Below are 25,489 nucleotides of genomic sequence, written 5' to 3' on the forward strand. Positions count from 1 at the left end.
AGACAGTATGGTAGTGGCACTAAAACAGAAATACAGATCAATGGAACAGGACAGAAAGCCCAGAGATAAACGCACACACATATGGTCACCTTGTCTTTGATAAAGGAGGCAAGAATATACAATGGAGAAAAGACAGCCTCTTCAATAAGCGGTCCTGGGAAAGCTGGACAGCTGCATGTAAAAGGCTGAAATTAGAACACTTCCTAACACCATACACAAAAATACACTCAAAATGGATTAAAGACACTATAAAACTCTTAGAGGAAAACATAGGCAGAACACTCTATGACATAAATCACAGCAAGATCCTTTTTGACCCACCTCTTAGAGAAAGGGAAATAAAAACAAAAATACACAAATGGGACCTAATGAAACTTAAAAGCTTTTGCACAGTAAAGGAAACCATAAACAAGATGAAAAGGCAACCCTCAGAATGGGAGAAAATATTTGCAAACGAAGCAACTGACAAAGAATTAATCTCCAAAATATGCAAGCAGCTCATGCAGCTCAATATCAAAAAAACAAACAACCCAATCCAAAAATGGGCAGAAGACCTAAATAGACATTTCTCCAAAGAAGATATAGATTGCCAACAAACACATGAAAGGATGCTCAACACCACTAACCATTAGAGAAATGCAAGTCAAAAGTACAATGAGGTATCACCTCACACCAGGCAGAATGCCCATCATCAAAAAATCTACAAACAATAAGTGCTGGAGAGGGTGTGGAGAAAAGGGAACCCTCTTGCACTGCTGGTGGGAATGTAAATTGATATAGTCACTATGGAGAACAGTATGGAGGTTCCTTAAAAAACTGAAAATAGAACTCCCATATGACCCAGCAATCCCACTACTGGGCATATACCCTGAGAAAACCATAATTCAAAAAGAGTCATGTACCACAATGTTCATTGCAGCACTCTTTACAATAGCCAGGACATGAAAGCAACCTAAATGTCCATCGACAGATGAATGGATAAAGAAGATGTGGCACATATATACAATGGAATACTACTCAGCCATAAAAAGAAATGAAATTGAGTCACTTGTAGTGAGGTGGATGGACCCAGAGTCTGTCATACAGAGTGAAGTAAGTCAGAAAGAGAAAACAAATACCGTATGCTAACACATATATATGGAATCAAAAAAATAAAAATGGTTCTGAGGAACCTAGGGGCAGGAAAGGAATAAAGATGCAGACGTAGACGATGGACTTGATGACACGGGGAGAGGGAAGGGTAAGCTGGGACAAAGTGAGAGATTGGCATGAACATATATACATCTACCAAATGTAAAATAGACAGCTAGTGGGGAGCAACTGCATAGTACAGGGAGATCAGCTTCGTGCTTTGTGACCATCTAGAGGGGTGGGATAGGGAGGGTGGGAGGGAGATGCAAGGGGGAGGGGATATGGGGATATATATATATATATATATATATATATATATATATATATACATATAGCTGACTCAGTTTGTTATACAGCAGAAACTAACATACCGTTGTAAAGCAATTATACTCCAATAAAGATATTAAAAAAAATAAGCATTGTCCTATAGAAATATAATGTGAGCCACACATAAATTTTTAATTTGCTGATAGTCACATTTTAAAAAGTAAAAAGACAATGATGAAGTCAATTGTTAAAGTATATCTTATTTAGTCCAATAAAAGAAACTATTTCAACAACTAATCAATACAAAAAATTATTAACAAGATTTGTTTTTTCAAACTAAGTCTTTGAAATCTGTATTTTACTTTTTATGGCCCATCTTAGTTTGGACTAGCCACGTTTAAGTGCTCAACAGCTACTTGTGGTTTGTAACTACCATGTTGGGATAGTGCAGAACTAGAATCATGAAGTGTTTTTTTCTTTCTTTTTTGTAACAAGGATACGAAATGAAATGGGGATACTAGTCACAGTTTATATTTTAATAGTAAGTCATGGAAGGTAATGCAATGTTCACAAAAAAGGTTAGTTAGTAAATGATGGTGCAACCAAGTAGTTACTAAAAGCTAGGTTTCCAAAGAATATACAAGGGTGTATAAAACATGTTCATAGTAAAGGGGGTGAGGTAGATTTAGAGAAAGAAAACAGTGCACACAAAATTATCTCATGAGTGGTAGTTAGAAATAAACATACATACCCACATGAGCCCGAAAAGGCATATCCCAAAATGTTAACATTGATTATCTGCCGGATAACTGATATAGGAAAGACTGTAGATTTGACACAAGGGAATTATCAGGAGTTTGGGACACATTATATTTAAGATACCTATTAGATATCCCAAGTGGAAATATGTTGTCTAGAGTTCAAGAGAGAGGTTCAGATGAGAAATGTAAATTTGGAAACTGTCAGTGTATTACAGAACTTAAAACCAAGAAAGAAACTGCATGAGTTGCAAACTCTCGCAAAGAGAGTGAGTTTCAACAGAGAAGAAACCAGGACCAGGGACTTCATCTTAGAATATGCCAACTTTTAGAGTCAGGAAGATGATGAAGAACCGGCAGACTGGGAAGAATAGCAAACTAAGTTGAAGCAAAACCAGAAGATGCAGTGCTTGAAGGAGTAGAGAAAGACCACCTGCTTCAAATGATAACTACAAGCCCAGTCAGGGAGGACTGAGAACTGACCCTGGTTTTGACCTGAAAGCCACTCGTGATCCTGACTGAAGCAGTTTTGGTGGAGAGTTGGGTTCTAAAAGGAGTGGATTCAGAGAGATAGGAGGAAATGAACTGCAGAGAACATGCATGCACTTCACGCGAGCAGTTTTGCTGTGAAGGGGGACAAAAAATAGGGGTATTTGTATCAGTCTGCCATCATATTCCTTGTGTTCTCATCCCTCCCACTCTAATGTAAGTTCCTGAAGGCAGGGAATGCTTTAATTCTCTGAGCCCAATATCACTTTTGTGGCAAAAAAAATCTGTGTCCAGTAGTAACACATTTTACACAGGCTATGGCTGAGGTGAACTACTGGATCACCATGAGAGTTAATTCATGATTCAGATCATCAAGAGGAGGAACCTTCAACTCGGGGTAAACACCTCTGAAAAGTAACTGCAATTCGATAATTACTGGCTGCCAGGGAGGCAAAGCATAAATTTCTTTGTAACTCAGTGAAAGCTTTCATCAAGAATGATCTTTTTCTTTTTGGCAAATCCCAAGCTTAAAAACCACTAAACCCTACATTTCTTTGTCATTACTGCAAAGATGAAAAAAACCCAAATATTGAAACTTCAGGCAGATAACTAACTAGTGAAATATCTATATAACACAAAAGACCATAGATTGAAAACCAAATCAATACAGGGGTTGTTACAATGAAAAATACACTGACCAGAAAAATCAGTTATTCTTCAAATTTTCAACATTTTACTAAGTCTGGACAAACCTCAAACTATTGTTTCTGCACAATCAGTCTTTCAACAACAGTTCAACCAAACTGGAAAAATCATCACAGAGCTAACATGTTAGAAGGTAATTCTAGATAATTATCAAGTTCAATATATTTGAATCTTGGCATAAGAACATCTTCCTCTTTTAAGATTTATTTAGAAAACACAGGTTGTTTCTAAATAGAATGTAGGGACCTATTTCAAAAACTTAGCCCCCTAGGTTGAGAAATGATGGCCAGAGAATTGGCAGGATAGTGAAATAATTGCAGTGATGTCAAAGAAATGTAAAGTTCTGAGGTTTATAAACTTAGATTTTAATTAGTTGAAAAGGTTAAACTGGTAACTCGGTGCAGAAGTTTCTATGTGTACATATGGCAATCTATTTTGCTCACCATAAAATGCCTGATAAAACACAAAATAATTCTGTTGATGCTGCTTCTTTACTTGGTCCTATTGACCTAACAAGACTCCACTTTCCCAACAGAATCTCAGTGCTCTGTTTCAGTTCCCCTTTTCCTGGCTTACAGATTCTAACTTCAACGTCTTCTCTCCATAACCAACCATGTCCCTTCCCTCTGCCCACTCTATCCTTTAATTTTACCAACCTCCTACCCGTCAGAAGGAAATACTGATAACTGTACAAACAAAGGACTGCAGCGGAAGAAAATGAGGGGCAGAGCCCTCACGGTGTAGCACGATCCTTCATACTCAGTAGGGGCTCAAGAATCAGGATTTGGGTTGCTTAAAATAAACATTATAGACAGGCTAAAAGAATATGGAAACAAGAGTAAAGAGAAGGACTAGGACATGACTCGTTCACTGCAAAGTAACTCTGTGTGTGTGAGTGTGTGTGAGCTGCATGTGTGGGTGTGTATGAAAAAAGAGAAAAAGACATTCTATGATATAACACAAGAGAAAGATATGTGTTTTAAAGTCAGGCAAATGGGACTAAGAGAGGTGGGGGGATAAAAAGCTTAGCAAGATAACAATAAGTCCGCCATCAAGTAAAGGTATCAGTTCATATACAATTTTAGAAAAAATTTACTTTTTAGTAAAATGCAAATAAAATGAATTTATCAAATCCCAACTAGGCAAACTGGAATTTGCCACTTGGCAAAAATTACCATGAAAATAAAACAATAATAATTATTAAGTAATAAGGAAGTTATTCTTAATATATGTTATTCTGTTTTAGCTGAAACTCCTTGAAATTTGAGGTCACGTTGTCCTTTGATTAATTCTGCATTGTGCTTAGTGCACCATCATGCACGTGAGGGCATTCAATAGTAATTACTGAGATTGCATTTTGATTGAAGAGGACAAGACTGACTTTTGCCAATAAGGAAAACAATGCCACCTGCCTCCTGTCATACTCTAATATTCCAAATGGTAAGTCATATTCCTCTAAATTAGTGATATGTATTTGTTATTGGAAGGTTTGAATTTATAAAATTCTTTGGGCCGGTGAGCTCATTCTCATACTTATGAATCCTGAAGGCTGCCTGACGGTCTCCCATTGCCTCCCCTCTTTTGCACCCTTCTTGGAGAAAAGGCATCTATCTCTCAGCATGGCTGTGGCTAAAACCCAGGAACCAACCCCCTGTCCCCAGCACAGGCTTACCTTTTGCAAAGTCCTCTAGGACGGACAGTAAGCACCAGGCATGGGGCACAGTTCTTACTAAACCTCCCCACCTCCCGACTAGTCCTACGCTGCAGTGGCCACAGCAACGTATCCCACCCCCACGCTCCACCACCACGCAGAAGACGGCAAGCATCAGTCCCCTTGTCTTTGTGCCCTTTCAGGTACTGCTGCTCAAACTTTCTTCTTTCTACTTGCCCCAGCCCACAGATTTTGCGTGCAAAACCGATACCCTTTATTTCCATTAATCCTCACTCCAAAGCTGACTACCCTAGAGGAGTTAATGAAAAAATTGGTCCGGTTATAGAACCTCGTGTCCATAGCAGAAACTGGCAGAAATAGGGGCATTCCACAAATTAAAATAACAGAACTTTCTTCGTAAATAATTCCAATAATTGCTTTTCTTTTTGCAAGTATGACCCAAAGATGGAAGTCAAATTAAAGCAATAAAAAAAGTAAAGAAAAGCAAGTGAATGCAGCGTCAGTGAGGAAAATGAGTAGTTTCTGCTACTGTGTTCTGCAAAGCCTGTGGAGCAGGAAAGACTTAGGATAACCTCCTAGATCCATCACTTACTTGCTGATTGCCTTTACTCCTATTACTGGCAAAAATCCCCCTAGACATAAAACCCTGAGCTAGGTTTTCAAAACAGGCAATGAGAAATCATAACAATCTTTCAAGTTTCTGATTCTGAAGTCTCCTTCCATCTTATCCACCACCCACTGACCAAATACAATTCAGAACCTCAAAACTCTCATCTCCATTAGTTCCTTTATCTCTGATTTGTTTCAAAGATAAACTTTAAAGATAATTTTAACAAAGTTAAAGGATCAGTAAAGCAACTGAGCCAGTTCAAAATGATTTAAAGATTAAACAGTCTCTTCTATCACAGAGAAGGCAGCTGCTCTGTGGTTTCTTTTTTTTTCTTTCTTTAACAAAACAGAGAGATTTCATCTCTATTCTCTCTAATTTACCATAGCTGGGAAAATTCAGTATTAAATTGAATATTCTGTATACATTTAAAAAAATGTTTAAAGGTGTTTGGGTTTTATTTATTTATATTTTGCCTTTTATTTATTTATATCATTTATCAAATTGTGTAACTCACTGATTTTAATTTTTAAGTTCATTGTCAAATAACAGTTTTCCTTTAATGATATTTTGATTGACAAATAAATCCCATGACAGCATAAATTCAGATTTCACTTTTATATAAAATCCTAAGGTTGTTTTACTCTCTACGACCAAAGAGAATCAATGTCAAAATAATTACCTCTTGCCAAGAAATGTATGGTGTTCCACAAGCCCTTTTCTTCCAAATAAGGGTCTTAAGGTACTGTTTAGTCTTCCACCAGAAAATTATTCCAAAACTAAAAAGGAATACTTGCAGGAAAACAGTCGGTTTTCTTTCCATCTCCTTTCCTTGAGAGAACCACAGCAAAATGTAATTTTACGCTTCCTGTCCCAAAATAATATGCCTGAGCACTTTCTCCTCTGCATCTTTTACCACTAGTGTTTAGCAAACGAGGTTTAAAACCTACTACTAGATATAAATTATCTTATGCTTAGTACAGATGGATACATGGGCCATGAATTGGCTTAAACTTAAGATGAATACAGGATGTAAACAATAAGAGAAACTATTTTTGCAGCTGTTGGCCTCAAGTCTAGCATTATTGACTGTGGTAATAGATTGTGCCTTTCCTAGGAAACCGTGCAAGGCATACCTGCCAGGCTCATTTGCTGAGTCCTGTGACTCATGCGGCTTAATGCCAGATCAATGAACGACAGTGTTATTCAAAACTCAGGGTTACTAGATCTCACATTTTGGTCTCTAGTGGCCTTGCTATTACCCTTCGGCTTCTAAAGAAACCCAGGCTCATCCACATAGGAGTTAACTAACGGAATTTTCGCAATCCCAAATCAGCTTTGTTTAATTAACTTCATCTGATGTGAGCCTCTCACTAAAAATATTAAGCTGAGAATAGTGTCACTTTGTAAGACTCACATCTTTACCTCAGAGTTCTGAACATTTGAGTTGGTGAAACATTTCTTTCTAATATGATTTTCCCTCATTAATTATCTTGAGGCATTTTAATATCCTTAGGGATGACTGCATCCACTGAATTAGGTCAAGATTTCATGGTCTCTGCTGGCAATCACGAGTTTAAGTTATAGTTATCAGTAAAAATATCTGATTTGTGAATTTAATGTTGATAGAATCAGACATATATTTTGCAGTCTCTGAGGGGGGCAGAATTATGGTCCCCGAAGATGTCCACATCCTAACCCCCCCACCCTGTGAATATGTTACCCTACATGACAGAGAGGATTTTGCAGATGTGATTAAGGATAAGGATCTTGTCCTAAAATGGGCTGATTATCCTAGGTTATCCAGTGGGCCGCATCTAATCACGAGTCCCTTAAAACAGGGGTCCCCAGTGCCCCCCCGCCCTCCGTACCGGTAACAGTACCAGTCCGTGGCCTGTTAGGACCCAGGCCGCAGAGCAGGAGGTGAGCTGCAGGTGAGCAAGCAAAGCTTCATCTGTATTTACAGCCGCTCCCCATCGCTCGCATTACCACCTGAGCTCCGCCTCCTCTCAGATCAGCAGCGGCATTAGATTCTCATAGGAGCGTGAACCCTACTGTGAACTGCGCATGCAAGGGATCTAGGTTGCGTGCTCCTTATGAGAATCTAATGCCTGATGATCTGAGGTGGAGCTGAGGCAGTGATGCTGGCGCTGGGGAGTGGCCGCAAATGCAGATTTTCATTAGCAGAAAGGTTTCACTGCACAGAGCATAACAAATCAATTGCTTGCAGACTCATATCAAAACCCTATCAGTGAGTGGCAGGTGAAAATAAGCTCAAGGCTCCCACCGATTCTCCATTATGGTGAGTTGTATAATTATTTCATTGTATATTACAATGTAATAATGATAGAAATAAAGTGCACAATAAATGTAATGCACTTGAATCATCCCGAAACCATCCCCACTCTCCGGTCCATGGAAAAATTGTCTTCCACGAAACCGGTCCCTGGTACCAAAAACGTTGGGGACCGCTGCCTTAAAATGAAGGTCGCTTCCCGGCCTTGAAGAACCAGAGAGATGGCCGCATAAGGATTCGGTCTGTACTTGCTAGCTGTTAAGGTAAAGGAGGGTGGCCATGAGCCAAGGAATGCAGGTGACCCCTAGAAGCTGGAAAAGACAAACAAATGGATTCTCCCCTAGAGCCTCCAGAAGGGGATACAGCCCTGACACCTTGATTTTCTAGTCCATTGAGACCTGTGTCAGACTTCTAACCAATAGAGCTCTAAGATAACAAATTTTATTCACCAAGTTTGCAGTAATTTGTTACCGCAACAAAAGAAAAATAATACACTTTCCTAGTTTTTATACTGTTTCATCACTCTTTTTTTGGGAGAAAGTAAAAGCTGACTAGGAAAAAGTGCTCTACTCCAACTGGGGCATGTGGGGTCACATAAATGAAAACCGGCCTGTTCGAGTGTAGGCATCCAGGTCCCAGCCCCTCGCTCTGCCACTAAAAGAACACAGACAACTGGGCTCAGCATTTAACCAAGCCCTCACAGCTTGAGCTTCTTTCCTCTCACTGGACAAAATGTTCATTTCCAGGTCCATGTTCTCTATTACAGCTTCCTCTCATTCTTCTGGATACTGGTTTTATTTGTCTTTCTAGTAAAAGCCAAAATGATCCTTTTTCTGCCATGTTTCATTGTCTCACACTGGTAAAGTCTACAGACCTGGCATTTCCATATTTCAGCAGGAGCAAGTTTAAGTATGTATAAAACTTAAAACATTCTTATTAGGACATAAAAGTAAAATGAAAACTCTCCTAAACCAATTTTTAAAATCACCCTGACTAAAACTGCTTGGAACCACTTCCTGCCTGAAGCATGAATGAAACGGTAATCTTTATAGTACACTCTGTATAAACTGCTACTTGTATTGGTTAAGTCAGCAGGAGGAGATATACATGGATATCTTAAGGGTTCAAAACTGCAGAAGTATTTTTCTTATTACAAAGAGTTAGCTACTCAATAGATTACATTATATTACCCAAAACATTAATACAACAAAGAGCAAAAACCTGATGTAACATAGCCTAGAATATAATAGTTTTCTTTCCAACACAAACATATGAAAGTGTTTCAATAAAAAGGTTTTAAAAAGTATGGAAACAGTTTATATTGACTTAATTTCTTTAACATTTAACCTACCGTAATCTAAACTAGGTGGTATCGTAATTTCTCTCTACTTTTCAGGAACTGTTTTTAATTAACTAGCAAATTTTCAAACACATAAGCAGGATTAAGTATTCAAAACAGTAAAGAAATTAAAAGTCAAAGCATTTTAGCATATTTGAGGGTAGAAAGGAATTCATTCATAAATAAGCATTTACGATATTCAAGATAAGACAGATATCCTTTATGTGAAAGTAACTAAATGTTTAATTTTTAACCTTTTTTTACACTCTCACAACTATGTTTTTCACTGATTCTTTATAGAAAGGTGAATGAAGAACATTATCAGTCCACTAACATAATATTGCACAAAAACAAAGCAAAGGTAGAGAGCAGGGTATATTCCAGAAGACTCCAAAAATACAAGAAAGAAAATGCCAGTTTTAATCAGTCTCTCTAGAAACGGACAGTCTAGACCACTTACTGACCTCTCAAAAGAGCCATCTGTCTACCTCCTACATACAATAAAGGTTCAGCTACATAAAGAAATGGCAGAGTCCCCATCCTACCTACTCCCCTCTTCTTCATTCTCCTGCAAAGCTATCCATTAATTAATTAGAAACTGCCATTACCTACCACATCCATTTAAACACCGTATTACATTCTTCACAGAGTATACTGAAATAGTCCCTTGGGAATAAGGAAGAGGAAATAAATGCACAACTAACATTGTCATATGGACAGAACTCTCGGAACGGAGAGAGTCAGACATAGGCAGTAGAGAGAAATCTGTGTGTCTCATCACTTAGTGTTTATTGATAGGGTACATTGTGGTAGAAAACTAACTTTTCAAGGGAAATATTCATTCATGGCTCTTCTATTTGAATGTTGTAAATGGTTCTACAATATTCTTTTCATAAAGCTGAACACAGCTGGCTTATCCTTAAGGAGCATGGGTATGTGTTAAAGGGGAACTTTTATGAAGCGCTGATTTCATTTGTCACAATAACAGAAGCACTATTTTTATTATCAAATTGGGAGATTTTTGAAAAGCATTAAAAGTATGAAATTAGTATGAAATGATGGTTATCAATATACTTTAAACTTCATATATCCCCCTGTAACTAAATCTTTGTTTTAACAATTTGTTTCAATTTCCCTAACATGCAAATTCTCAATGTAACTTGGCCCTTCTTTCTAATAATATCTTCCCATAACCTCTTAGACCTTTCAAATGTTAATACTGTTTAAAACTGGATAAAATATACAAAGTATCAATAAAAAATACATAATTCACACTCTTAGAAAACTGCATTTGTGCTGTGACACCTGTCAAAATATTTTAAGGAATTTGTATATTTCAAATCATTTGAAATAAAAAGCTCTACTGTGTTTGCTATTGCTGCTTACCAGGGAGAGTAGCCAGCATTACATTGTACACCCACAGTTATTTTCATAAGCCCACCCCATGTATGTGCGCATACAGACGCACACAAACACATACACACACTTTAAGTACAAACTGTTAAGTCTGTTCTAGGTAATTGGCTGAAATGCTCCCATATACTATGTTTTCAGTCAGTAGTATACAGTAGAAAGCAAGAAACCATTCATTCACCTGAAAGAGAAAAATAGAGGCATTTGGTAATTCTCCGATATGCAAAACAAGGCACTTACCTTCCATTTCTAGGGATGTCTGAAATAGAACTGGAAACCGAGCAATGGGTGAGGGGCTTTATTGCGGGGTGAATCATCCCCACGTAGATGCTCTGAACAACCCCTGTATGCATACTGACATCATCAGGAGAGACTTGGAGGCAGAGGATACTATGGTAACCAAGCAATGTGCTGGGAGACAGAAGCCTTTAATTGCTTTAACAACTTCCTGGGGCTGGAGCTACCAGGCTTGGATTTACTAAGTAGGAAATGAAGGTTGTCACAGAAGCAGCGAGTGTGACACAGAGCAAGGGGACTCAATGAATTCTGAATCTATTCACTGCAATGTGACTTTTTAATGACAACTGTCATTACATGATTCCATTAGCAATATTCTTCTCACAGCTGAAGCTCTGATGAAGTCACAGGTCAATAAATAATGCTCCCAGGTAGCAACAGTATAAGTATTCATAGATAGTTTTCTCACTTAACAAGCATTAATATTATTACATTACAAACACCCTTTTCCTTGAGGGTGAATACTTGATTCCCTTTGAAAAGAAAGCTCACATCTGTGCCTTCGGAGGTCAGAGTACTGATAACAATGAAAACTGATGCTCTGCGTTTACTTCTCCAGGAGACAGCATCTGCCCATTCCACTTATCTCCGAGCTCCAGTAAATCCCCGCCAATACATCACTTATCCAGAAAACACCCCCAAGCCAAATGCCCAATTATGACACCCAGATAAAATCAGAAGAAATCTACCCTCTTACTGCCCCACAGTCTTCCTGATTAAGTCTTCTATCACAGGCAGAATTACTTCTACTTCTAACAACTCCCAAAACTATACATAATTTAAATCTTCCCTTTGAACTATTTGTCCTCCCGTGCATCTGGCACCCCATTCACAAGAACACAATCCCTCTTAAAAATACCAGGTTTAAAGTAATTGCTTAAAATAACAACGTTTCAACATCAAACTGAGTCTATAATGATATATCATGCTTATTTGATCACATGCGATGTTTTAGTAAGTATATAATTTATCTGTACTATAAAAACTATTGTTTTCTTCTCTATATTGGATTGACATGTTTTTAAACAATACCATGGTCTAATTTTTTCTACTGTAGTAGAATACTGTAATTGCAAGAATAATCAAGTAACTTGGCAGATCCTCTTTAAGATACTCATAACACAATAAAAAATGAAGGTTGTCATTCTGTACTGTATACTCCAAGCTACTACAAAGAAATTATTATTCTCTCTATTTCAATTCAGATGAAGCTAAGCCTGCCTTTTAATGTTTCCCTTGTGAGTAAATACCATACAAATGTATGGCAATAATACTGCTTACAAAAATAGTAAAATGGAATACCACAGCACCGATTTACAGTCTGGAAAAATATAGAGAATTTTAACCTAATTGACAAGTTGGACTTCTTGCTACCATAGAGGTTGGGGAGAATTCTGAAAATAGAATAGTAAGGTCAGCTCTCATGAAAAACATAATAATTCAGTTTTCCTTAATTTAGGTAAAGTGAAAAGGCTTTCCAACAAAATGGAATTACTCCTATCCTTTCACTTGTTTTTCCTGAGATACCAAGTCTGAGAAGCAAAACATGCAAAGTTTACCATGAAATTCATGAAAATAGTGTGTATATACATATATATGTGTATACATAGATGTCTGTGTATATATTTGTGTGTACATATATATGTGTGTGTGTGTGTGTGTGTGTATATATATATTATCTATATATAGGATATCTGTCTTATCTTGAATATCGTAAATGCTTATTTATGAATGAATTCCTTTCTACCCTCAAATATGCTAAAATGCTTTGACTTTTAATTTCTTTACTGTTTTGAATACTTAATCCTGCTTATGTGTTTGAAAATTTGAAAATGTGAACGAGCCAAAAAGTTCGTTCACATTTTTCTGTAACATGGAAAAACCTCAGCGAAATCTTTGACCAAAAAATTTCGAAATTTTTGGCTAACCCTCCTATATATATGATTCACACACACTTCTACATATATATATATATATATTATATATATGATTCAAATTTTAAAATAAATGCATTTGTTTATTTGAAAATGCCCAAAAGATATACACCCAACTTCTGAGAGTGGTTACTTCTGGCAGTTTCAATTACAGACTGAGAGAGTTCTCCAATTTTTATATTACATAATTTTAAACTTTTAAAAGTTTTTCTAACCATGGATATGAATTACTACTGTAAATCAAAAAATGAAAATTCATCTAAATGTGTTCTGAACTTGCAATCCTGATTTACTTGCTCTCAGAGAAGACCAATGACAGCTTCAGTGGACTAGATCCTAACATACTAGCCAGACTATTTCAAGGTTGTTTCAAACAACTCTTACTGGGAGATGATCCACCTGTCTAAACAAAACTAGGTTGGGAAAGGTAAATAAAGGTTATCTGGACAGCATGCACACAAAAGGGAACAGGTGTATCCACTACTCCAGAGATGGGATGGTCATAAAGTAAGAGTGCAACAGTAAAGCTAGTTTGCTAGGGTTTTTTAAAAAAAGGTAGAGTTTAGAAAAGAGTCTCTCCAAGTCCCTCACGTGCTGAATGCTGAATGCTGAGGCTAAGCAGGATGCCCTAGGTCACCAGCTCTTGCGCTGCAGCACTCACCCACTGGGCTGCCTGCTAACCAAAAATTACTTTTGAGTGTTCTTGAATTTGATCTTAATATTGTAATTGTTTTTTAAAATTGTCTATGTTAATCAATATGATATTTTCATTGCACTGGTTCTTCTTATAAATATGTAATTTAATTAAATATTCTATACATCATTAAAAAAATAGCCTATCCAAAAATAAGACCAAACCAAAAGATGTCTGCCCACTACAGAAGGCTGAAGGGAATATGGAAGACCACCAGCAAGAATAGAAATCAAGTGTCAGTGAGACAAATGGCCCCAGGTGGCCAGATTTTGTGTCCTGTTAAAGATGCTTGCTTTAGGGAAAAGAGGCCTCGTATCTCCAACGTTCATTCCCTAAATCCAGGCTTTATTTAGTTTTTATTCTCCTCTTACACTACAAAAACAGCTTAATGTGTTACGTTCTCATGAGTGTTCTATTTCCTCTTGCCACTCCACTAAATCTCTTGATCAATGCAATCTCATTCCCACCTTCTTAGGGAAGATGATAAACTCTTTCTTAAATGATAACTACCTCCTTTACTTGGATTCCCAGGATAGCACAGAGAAGCCCGGTGAAGCACACACCCACATTAGGCCACTCACAGCACAGAGCTGGGACCTGGGACAAAGTACCGCATAACAGCACTAGCTCCACCAAGCTCTGACATATTCTTTCTGCATAACTGTATACCCCCTTTTATCTGTCCTAAATGTCAGAAAATCCACTTCTTATTTCCCAATGGATCTTAAGGCTTCACAGACATCCAAACAATATTATAATATCTCAGACTGAAAGACAACAAAAGTTAGAAGGTAAAATACTCTTTCACAGGAAACAAAGACACAGCAAAGAAATCACCCCTTGACTGTCCAAAATATTATAAATCTCATCTACAAACCACCTTAATCCTTAAATTGAAGTTTAGGGTTCAATGAGACTCTGAGCTTAACTTATTTCTTCAACTAAATTCTTGTTGGCAAGTGCCAATTCAGAAGCAAATGTAAGTTAAAGCGCCACTTCTGAGGGGATATTTGGCCAGAATTTCTAAAGCCTTGACTAGTCAGCTACAGTGCCCCTTCCTGGAAACCACCTTTCTGATAAGGCAAAACACCCTCCGTTCTATTTTTTTTTTTTTTTTTAGGTAAGAAGTGGATTTATTTAGAGAAACACACTCCACAGACAGAGTGTGGGCCATCGCAGAAGGTGAGAAAGGCACCAGGGTATGGGGTTGTCAGGTTTTATAGTGGTGCGTAATTTCACAAGCTATTGAGTGGGAGGAGTATTCCAGCTATTTCAGGAAGGGGTGGGGATTTCAAAACACCCTCAGTTCTAACCTAGCTTTGCCTCATAATTTACGCTGAACTTCCGCTTAGCCCAGAGAAGCAACATTCTTGGCTCCTCTGGTCTTAATACAACACTTGTCCTAATTCCAATTAAAGATAGTATAAGGACTGAAAAATGACAGTGTATATGGGATTTTATTATTAGCATATGAGCTTAAATTTGTTAACTAAAACAAATTCATACTGATTTAATGAAAAAGTATCACCTAACTTCCAATGGCAAAAGGGTTCTAACTCTCCATCACTGGCCAAACCCACTCGGTGGCCAAATTTCACAGATGTATCTTCTCTTTGCTCCAGCCCCACAGTTGCCCCTCTAGCTTAGATCTTCTCTATCAGTCATCTCAGTCATCAGTCATCAGTCTTTTTCTTCCTTACCAGTGACCCATGGCAGAGTCATTCACATCACCACAATATTCTCAAGGCAACTCATGAGGCTTGGGAGAAACATTCCTTATTACCCGTTTCTCCTCCCTATATCTAGCTACAAGCCTACCTTCTCAAAGGAAAAAAAAAAAAAAAAAAAAGTATCTTATCTCATGATTCAGCTATTCTGGGCAAATCCTTGACTTTTCTAAACATCAGATCTTCATTTTCAAAAAGAGAACACTAGTACTACCTCATACTGTAGTTATGAAGATAAAGATAATGCATAAAGTACTGGCACATCAAAAGCTCTCAATTAAAAAGTTATTACAATTAATAATAATGAACAAAACCACCGAGAATCAAATTATACCACCTTCTTTGAAAGGCTTCATTTGTATTCCAGTACAGTCTGTAATTGGGTGATGAGGAAGCAGAAATTGGCCAAGTAAGAGCTTGAATAATTAAGTGGGGACCTTAGTTTTTTTGTTGTTCAAAATGAGGGTGTTGATCTTTTCCAGTCTAACATTCTATGTGCTAGGAAAGCATTCTAAGGCAATGCTTTTGTTTCTCCCACACAAATATCTGCCCTCTTCTGCAACCAAGCCCATCAGAGAGCCCAATGTATGGGTACTTTTCTTAGTCCCTGTAATAGACTGAAATTATTCAAAGTTTTATCCTTAAAGAATTTAAACTTTGCTTTCATTTAAACATTCAGGATCTTTATACTATCACTGAACTCACCCATGAGTCAATTAACTTTAATGTTTTCCCAAAACTAAACAATGATTATAAAACCTTCAATGTTTTGAATCTAAAAGTCAAAGGAATTATAGATGATGGCTTACTCTAATACCAAGAACTTATTTCAACATTTCATGATTCTAATATTGATTATAATTCCCAAAGGAAGCACGGGATTAAGTTCTAATACAGTTTCTCTAAAGAAGCCAGTTTAAGGTAAGTTCCCATTTTAGTCTCTCAATTAGTGGAACTTTAAAATACCTTTTCCCTGGGATACAAATAAAGAACTTTGCCGAAAATGTAGAGCATTTGTATGAATCCAAACATAGATATTGTTTTCATGAAATAAAAGGAAGCATAAGAGGGGTTAAAGATGATGCCTGCAGCCTAAGAAGACCAACTGAGCTGAAAGGGTCTGACAGCAGGATGTGGGTTATAATGCCTCTGAATGAAATCCTTTTGTGCGAGGGTCTCACAAAGGGCATCCAGGCAGGACTGTGTGTGTTTGGATTTAAATTAATCAACCAGTCAGTTCCACAATGCTAAGATTCCTTCTGTTTAACAGATTAAGGCAGGTTTACTGGCAGTTCCCAAATGATGTCAATAGCTTCTAAAAGGTCAAATGCAGCAATGCACACCAAATGTCCTAGAGTAAAGAGCACCAATAACTCTTCCCTCTATAATCGGCTAGGTGTGACTTATTAAATGCAGTGGATTATCCCATTTTAATCAGCTGTCCTGGTTTAAATTTTCTTTTTTTCCCTTTCCCCAAAAAGCTGAAACACATTTATACATTTTAATGATAAACACTGCAAGACTGCCTGTTTTATTCTATAGTATATCTGGTTAAAACAATATAAATAGCCCAGCTTCACCACCGCATCTTGCAAGGGGGTTGGGTGATGCGGCAGAAAGGCACAGAGGTGGAACTATTTTAGTCAATAGGGGCCAAGTACAACCAAAGCATTATCTGTGTTGTTAGCACAAACTCACAAAAAGAAAGTTATAGCTGCAACCACTGCCAAGTAAAAAATGCTCAAAAAACAGCATGTATATAAAAAGGAAGGACCCGGGCCAGGTGGAAGATTCCATCTGGGTTCAAACTCATGGATTCTAGCCCTTTGGGAACTTCTTTAAAATCTCGTGTTTCACTGTTTTTCCCAAGCAGTAAAGGATTGAATGCATTCTTGTAAAATATTAATCATGCATGTCTTGGGCACTGAGTCGAAAAGGAAAAGGGAAGAGAAGATAAGCCAAGGATACTAGAGTATAAGGTGATCAGGACCAGCTCTTGTCTGACAATGCTGTAGAAACATTAACCACTGGCCCTGGGACTCAAAGGAAACTCCAAGAACCAACACGGCCCCCTGCCTCCCACTGATGTTCCTGGCCTTCAACTAAGGAAAGGAAGGCATTGTGGCATAGGTTATTAGCGCACAGCATTGAGTCTAAATCCCAGCTCTGCCACCTCTAATCCCTGTGATCTTGGGCAAGCTACTTAAACTCCCTGATCATCACTTCTCTCCACTATAAAACGAAGGAAAGAATAATCATACCTCTGAAGGTTGTTCAGAGCACTCCTGTGAGCCAGGCACAGTTTCAGGTATCAGGAATACAGTGTTGAGTAAACCATACAAGGCCACTGATCTCAAGGAGCTTGCATTCTGGGTTGGGAGATAAAATAATAAACAATTAAATGAATAACATAATTTTATATACATGGGAAAAGGCTCTGAAGAAACACATCATAGGATGACAAGATAAAAAACTGACTAGATGGAAGAATGACAGAGCTGTCAGAGACAAACCTCAGTCTCAGTAGAAATGGCATTTGAATAAGGAGAAGGAGCAAGATGCATCAAATAAAAGGACAGAGCCTTCCAGGCACAGAGATCAGCAAGAACAAAGGTCCCAAGACAGAAACGAGCTCAGGATGTTCAAGGAACATGAGGAAGCCCAGAGTAACTGAAGGACAGTGAACAGTGAGCAATAAGTGCAAACACCTATTAGACAGTTAACTGGAGTCAAGTAATAAGGTGATTCATGAACGGAGCTTGGGGTACAGAGCTGGAAATATAAACGTGGGAGTAACTTAACACAGTTTTCTGTAAAGCACCCACCACAGTGCCTGAACATTATGATTATGGATAACCAATCTCTCCATTCCCACTTTTCCAAATAAGTAAATTGATACTTGCATTAGGGAGACTGACAGCAAAATAGAAAAAAAGAAGGAAGACAGGTAGCGCTGGATTGGCTCAGGGAAAACAAAGACGTTTTTTTTTTTTTTAAAAATTTATTTATTTATTTATTTTTGGATGTGTTGGGTCTTCGTTTCTGTGCAAGGGCTTTCTCCAGTTGCGGCGAGTGGGGGCCACTCTTCATCGCAGTGCGCGGGCCTCTCACCGTCGCGGCCTCTCCCGTTGCGGAGCACAGGCTCCAGACGCGCAGGCTCAGCAGTTGTGGCTCACGGGCCCAGCCGCTCCGCGGCATGTGGGATCTTCCCGGACCGGGGCACGAACCCATGTCCCCTGCATTGGCAGGCGGATTCCCAACCACTGCGCCACCAGGGAAGCCCAACAAAGACGTTTTATGCTGAGTGCCAACTTCTACAAAATAGGAGGAGCTTCCTGCTGTTCTGAGTTGAGCAGGATTCTGAGGCCAGCTATGGCCTGTGTAACAGTGTGTCCCATTACTTGCAAAATATATAAATGTAACAGATTTCCAAGGCTTTGGAATTGGCAGTTCTTGTTCACTATAGGTTTTAAAAAGTTTTAATTTTGGTAATTATTTCTCAGAATAATAATATGAATTAGATACCATCACTATCCCTATTTTATAGTTAAGAAATTTGAGGCTCAGAGAGAATAACTTATTTGCCCAAAGTGACCAGCCTTCCTATAGTTAAAACTGAGAACCAAATTTGGGTGTCTCTAACTCCTAAGACCATATTCCTATCTACTGTCATATACATGTGTAATTTTGCTAAATACGCTCCTTATTTGCATTCCCCCAACTGCACTTTAAGGGTCTTCCCAATGGGGCCTGGCTCCAGGATGGAATATCTTGTACTGTCATCACTCTAGCTCTGGCATGTTCTTTGGTTTCTAAATTCTCATGTCTCATTCGGAAGGAAGCATCCAGGCACAATTCTTTTCTGTGTTGATGTTGGTGGAAAACATCTTATTCGTTAAAATGCCAAATCCTATTTGATTTAGTGATTAGGTCATCTTATAAGCAAGCTGAAAATTTTAGCCATGTCAGAATTCCAAATTATTTTAGCAATCACCTACCTATTATTCATCACCTATCCTATTTTTCAGCTGATAGGCGTCTCATCTAGCTGTATTTAAAAACACACACATAGGGACTTCCCTGGTGACACATTGGTTAAGAATCCACCTGCCAATGCAGGGGACACAGGTTCGATCCCTGGTCCGGGAAGATCCCACATGCCGTGGAGCAACTAAGCCCGTGCGCCACAACTACTGAGCCTGCGCTCTAGAGCCCACGAGCCACAACTAATGAGCCCACGTGCTGCAACAACTGAAGCCCGCGCACCTAGAGCCTGTGCTCTGCAACAAGAGAAGCCACCGCAATGAGAAGCCCGCGCACCGCAACAAAGAGTAGCCCCCGCTCGTCACAACTAGAGAAAGCCCGCGTGCAGCAATGAAGACCCAATGCAGCCAAATAATAATAATAATAATTAATTAATTAATTTAAAAACACATACCTACACTATCAAATTAAGTTAGTGCCACTGTTGTTATTGTTACCTCACCCACACAACAGCATATTCATTTACTTTGACTAAAGAATAGGAATTTTTTGGAGGTTAGTCCTAAGGAATAGGAATTTTATTTTTAAGGATTCCAAGGAAATAAGAAGTAAACACTCTTGTACAGCTTACAGACTTACCACAACATAGGCAGGAAAGCTAAAATATATTTAACCCTGAATTGCTTTGTCCTTTCCCTCCACCCCATGCTTTCTTTCCCTCCCATCTTTCTACGAGAGGGCCTCATAACAGGAGAAAAGTATGCCATATACTACGTTGATTTGATTCCAGCAAACTAACCAGAATTTGAATTTTTATTAGCAAGAGCCATAGGCAAGAGCAATAATACATTATACCTATCAGTGTTTAGTTTTATTCATGAACCCATGCTGGGTTAAGAAAAAAAAGAAGAAAAGCTAACTTCAAAGCATTATTGAAAGATGGCTAACTCTCTAGCCACAAATGAGAATCACAAGCTACTTTGATGTGTGAGAATTTTTAGATGTCCTAAATTTAAAGAAAGGACATCTATGATACAGGTTTAACCATTCAAAAAATTCCAATAATATACTTCTTTTGCATCTCGAAAAACCAGTAATTACCTAAGGGAATAAATAAATTAGAACTAAGCCTCAGAAATTAAGCCTTAAATACAAAGCATACGAACAATATTCCTCCCTCATCATATGGTTCAGTGGCAAAATGCCAGCTCTAATATGTTCAGTACAGGAAATATAACTCTTCATATTGTCATTTTCTCACAGTCATCACTCCACCAAGGACTTTGGGCATTAACCAAGCTGCATACACATCTTCACCTCAAAAATTCAACTAAGTATAAATCAGAGCGTTACTCAATGTATAAACTATGTGGCACATGACTGCAAAGACTGTGATTGCACAAAAACTTGTGCCAATACTTAATTTGAAACTAACCTTGACAATGACCTAAAATTGTTAACCTTCGAACCCTAACCAATCTCTGTCATTTATATAGTGCATGCCATGGTCTACTTTCACACAACATTTGAGAATTATTATTCAGTACGTATAATTCTTAAAGGCTGTATGAAAATAGGCCATGGAATATACTGTATAAGTTTCAAAAGAAAATGGAAATTACTAAGGAGAAAAGTGAGTGGATTAAAATGTGTGATTTTTCATAACAATGGTCCAAAGATATGGGAAAGGTGGAAAGTTGACACCACGTACTTTATATGGCTTTTAACTTATAAATATATTAGATCTAATATTATTTATTAAAATACTTGTATTTACCAATCTGAATATATTTAAACAGTCTTCAAACCTAAATGCTAGAACATCACAATTTTCTCTTCTCTCTCTTACCAAATTGACATGTCTCCATCAATAACTACTTGGAAAAATATTCAAGGCAATCTCAAAAAGAATTATTGTGCTTCATTATGCAAAACAAAAACGCAGCTTTTAAAAAGTACTCTGTCTGACATTCAGTTCTGTATGCTGCTACAGCAGGTCAAAAGCCATTAGCCACCTAATGAAAATACATACTAGGAAATAAAATGTCCTTCAAAATTATTTCACATACAGTATTCTCAAAGTAAAATAGGTGAGATTATATTCTAAATGTTTAAAAATGTGATGCCTCAAAAAGAAATGCACTCACCATGTCAGAAATTAATTTGAACATAGATTTAATAATGGTCATATAATGTAGAACACTCACATTAGATAAACAAAGTACTGTGTCTGCTATGAGAGAAATGAATACATAAAATAACCAACCATCTCAACACTATATGGCTATTATTCTCTCCTTTTCCAATAAAAGTAACAGACTCAATATGATTCCTCGGATACTTAGGACATTCTCACTATTCAACAGTCTTCTGGGGACTGACCCAACAGTCCTCTTGTATCTTTAAGACATTCTACAAATCTATTTGGGCAGAAGAAGCAAAACAGGAGCGCCTGTGCTACTGGACATTAAAAAGAATTCACAAGTCTATCTTATTTAACATTTTGAAACTTGGCAATGAAGTCTATGGTTTTCTATGATTTTTCCACTAATAGATTCTATTAGCAATTATTAGCTAATTGGCCACTTGGCACTTTGTACAACCAGGTACGGAGCTAAGTGCTTGACACATCTTAATGCATTTAATCCTCGTAACAACTTTATGATGTAGATAATATCCTATTGCCATCTTACAAGTAAGGAAACCAAGGCACCAAGAGGTTAAGTAATTTGCTCATAGTTATACAGATAGCAGGTGGCTACTTTTCAATGAGGGAAACATAGTTTATAGAATGTGAGGTCCCAAATAGGATGAGGAAACCAAGGGAAAGAAACTGAAAAAGGCAAAAGTACAAGGGGAGTCAATGACAGGATGGAGAAATGCTTTCTCTTTCACTATTTTCTCTAATCTTAGCTGGCTGACTGTGGTGCTTAACAAACAAAAATAAAGAGGTAACATAATTGTAACCCAGTTTTCAAGAGCAAAGATGACTCCTGCTTAAAAACTAGGAAGCTCAAATTTTGTTGCCTTACTTAAAAGATGGATTTATGCTGCGTGGAACTGCAAATACCCAATCTCACTGCCCAAGCTCTGAGATAACATCCGGTGGATAAATACACATTTTGGTGCCATGTCAGATTCATATTCACAGGCTGTAGGGGCAGAGATGGGTCTGTAAGAGCCCTAGACTATTCACCTATAAACCTGGTTCCTAACATGGATCCAGGGCAACCCCTGATGACTGACCTCCTGAAGGGTCAGTGGGGTAACAGACGATTAGTTCTAGAGGTTCCACCTCTCACGGACTTCAGCCAGTCTAAACCTGTTTATAGAAATCTTGAACTGGCTCCCCAATATAATGCCACTGTCGCTTCCAGGGGTCCTATTCCAAAATCTATCATCAGATCACAGGAGTTTTTTGTTGACACCATTGAGTATTTGGATTTTGTTTGATTATTTAATAAAAAGACATTTCTCCCTTAAAAACAACATTGCAGGCCTCTAAATCTCCAAGTATAAATTAAACAAAATAACTCCTGGTTAATAAAACATGAATTCAAACAAAATGCTTCTGTTGAAATGGAGTATCTAAAATATTTCAGGAAAAAATTCACTAATCCCGCTGATAATAAGGTTGGAAAAGATTCCCTTTTCCACACCCAACCCAAAGGAAATTGAATCCCTGCTTTAACTGGAGACTGTTGCTATTTGTCTTATGGGTAAGGGCCAAATTATGCGTATTTTTGGGACTTCAGTCAAGAATCAAGGTCAGTCACCAGATTTTCTCCCATATCAACAACATAGTGGCAGCATGAATACAGATGTTCCTTATCCCTTTCACCATGATTTTTCAAACTCAGTTTTCGCTCTCAGAGCAGCTAAGATTTCTTCGTTTGTCAAAAGGATACCATTAAGAAAATCACTTAGCTAATAAACAAGGAAATTAGCTAGCAGGCCTGATACAAAACAGATAGTAGCAACACTAACAGCAAACTGTACACACAAAGTAAGGCAGCAAGAGTGGCTCTGATAAGCACTTTTAAACTGCCAAGTGGTACTCAAAAAACTGAGTGTCACTAGTACTAGGGGTCAGACAGCAGTTGTAAACTTTTCTCCTTGTCTCACTTGGTTCCCCCAAAAATCTCAATTAGTTTTGAGTTTTATCGAAGTATGTGAAGAGAAAGAAAGCAGCAGAAAAGAGGAAACAGGGAAAGTATCTGGGCAGGATAACTCTTCTCCCTTTCCAACCACTTTTCTGTATCTTCTTTCGTCAATGTTTGAAGGAACCAGCTAAACACTTGTTTAATTTTGAGAAAAGCTACAGAACCTAAATAAACAACACAATGGAAATAGGACTTGTGAATTCCATGAAGGATGGTGCCAGATTTTGAAGCACATGATTATCAAGCAAAAAGATAAGGGCAGAATGTTTATATTTACATTTTACATGATCAATAGATATGTATTTTTAAAACTAACAATCTTTAATTTTTTTTTTTTTTTTGCTTTTAACTTGTATACAATTGGGTTTCTATCCTCTACAGTAACTGATTATGGAATAAACAGTTGAAGAGTAAAAAAAAATTATACACTCAATTTTTTGGTGGGGAAATTGTAAATTTTACTAAATTTCGTATTTCATCAAAATGTCTTCAGTTCTCTACAAAAATTAAACTTTTCCTAAAAGTCTACATTGATATCTTCTCTCTGATTTTAAAACAGGAAGCTTCCCTGATTTAATCACTTCTTACAAAATGCTTGAAATGCTTTATTCAACCCTGGGTTTAATAATTCCTCCCTTCAGTTGGTCAGAAATGTATCTAAATCAGTAAGAAGCTACTTCTGCCAGTTCATTCCAGGAAAATATTCATTTCCACCTGCCCAAATCACACCTCCGCTCCAGGCTGACCCTTCCTGACCTTCACTGAGATGATGTCTTGCCTCCCCTTCTCACCTCCATGTTACCCGGTCATCATAGGGCTGCATGACCCTCAATACACCAGAAATAGAAGAAAACCAGTAACAGTAATTCATGTTTAAATGATCATTTAAATTAGCTTTACGAAATAGAGTCTCAAGTGGTAACTAGCCAAGGATAAATAAACCACTTCACGTACATTCTAAATATGGGGATATATATATATATATATATGTATAGCTGATTCACTTTGTTACAAAGCAGAAACTAACACACCATTGTAAAGCAATTATACTCCAATAAAGATGTTAAAAAAAAAAAAATGGAAACCAAAAAATAAATTAAATAAATAAATAAATAAAAATGGGGAAAAAAAATTCAAAAGTATTAAATAAGTAATGAATTTTAGTCAAAGTTCCCCTAGAGATCAGTGAGTATATGAATATTTTTAATGAATTTTAAAAAAGAAAGAAATGGGCCTTTAATTTGTTAAGGCAGAAATTCTCAGGTAAATATAATACAACACATTCAATATGTTTCACATATTGCTGAATTTTTGAGTTTTAAGTTCAAAATGTAAAAATCATCTGCTCTAACTCTAATCACTTTACAAAACTGATAAATTAATTTTGTATATAAATCTAGGATAAAAGTGTTCCTATAATTACTTAATTCATTTAATATTTTCAAAATTCTTTTAAAATCTTTTACTAGTTCAGTTTTTTATTGATTGATTGATTGATTTATGGCTGTGTTGGGTATTCGTTTCTGTGCGAGGGCTTTCTCTAGTTGCGGCAAGTGGGGGCCACTCTTCATCGCGGTGCGCGGGCCTCTCACTATCATGGCCTCTCTTGTTGTGGAGCACAGGCTCCAGACACGCAGGCTCAGCAATTGTGGCTCAGCAATTGTGGCTCACGGGTCTAGTTGCTCCGCGGCATGTGGGATCTTCCCAGACCAGGGCTCGAACCCATGTTCCCTGCATTGGCAGGCAGATTCTCAACCACTGTGCCACCAGGGGAGCCCACTAGTTCAGTTTTCTAAATGAGGAAGGATATTACTACATCACTTAAATAAAATGAGCTTTAAAATAAAACCACTACTTATGTACTTAATATACTGAAGTATATTAATATATATGTATATAACATACTTAAAATACTGCACTAACCAACTTTTTAAAAGATTTTCCAATAGTTTCACAATTTTTTAAATTTCCATTTACAAAAAGCTTTTGATTTAAGCATTAAAATCAGAAACA

At 37.5% G+C, this 25,489-nt stretch overlaps 1 protein-coding gene and 1 long non-coding RNA gene across 10 annotated transcripts in view; one reads left to right on the forward strand and one right to left on the reverse strand.

Moving 5' to 3' along the window:
* The window catches only part of PAM (peptidylglycine alpha-amidating monooxygenase), a 283,154-nt gene that overhangs the window by 223,856 nt on the left and 33,809 nt on the right, over positions 1 to 25,489 (reverse strand). For 8 of the 9 annotated variants that reach the window (XM_082458071.1, XM_082458072.1, XM_082458074.1 and 5 more), the window contains exon 2: positions 17,591 to 17,698. The exons of the other annotated variant lie outside the window; for it this stretch is intronic. The gene's annotated coding sequence lies outside the window, so the exon portion shown is untranslated. The remainder of the gene's footprint in view (positions 1 to 17,590; positions 17,699 to 25,489) is intronic. 9 annotated transcript variants of the gene reach the window in all.
* LOC309659044 overlaps positions 1 to 25,489 on the forward strand; it is a 464,689-nt gene that overhangs the window by 204,090 nt on the left and 235,110 nt on the right. The gene's annotated exons all lie outside the window — the stretch shown is intronic.

The sequence above is a fragment of the Balaenoptera physalus genome (genome assembly GCF_965194825.1).
Source record: "Balaenoptera physalus genome assembly, chromosome: 3".
Classification (NCBI taxonomy): domain Eukaryota; kingdom Metazoa; phylum Chordata; class Mammalia; order Artiodactyla; family Balaenopteridae; genus Balaenoptera; species Balaenoptera physalus.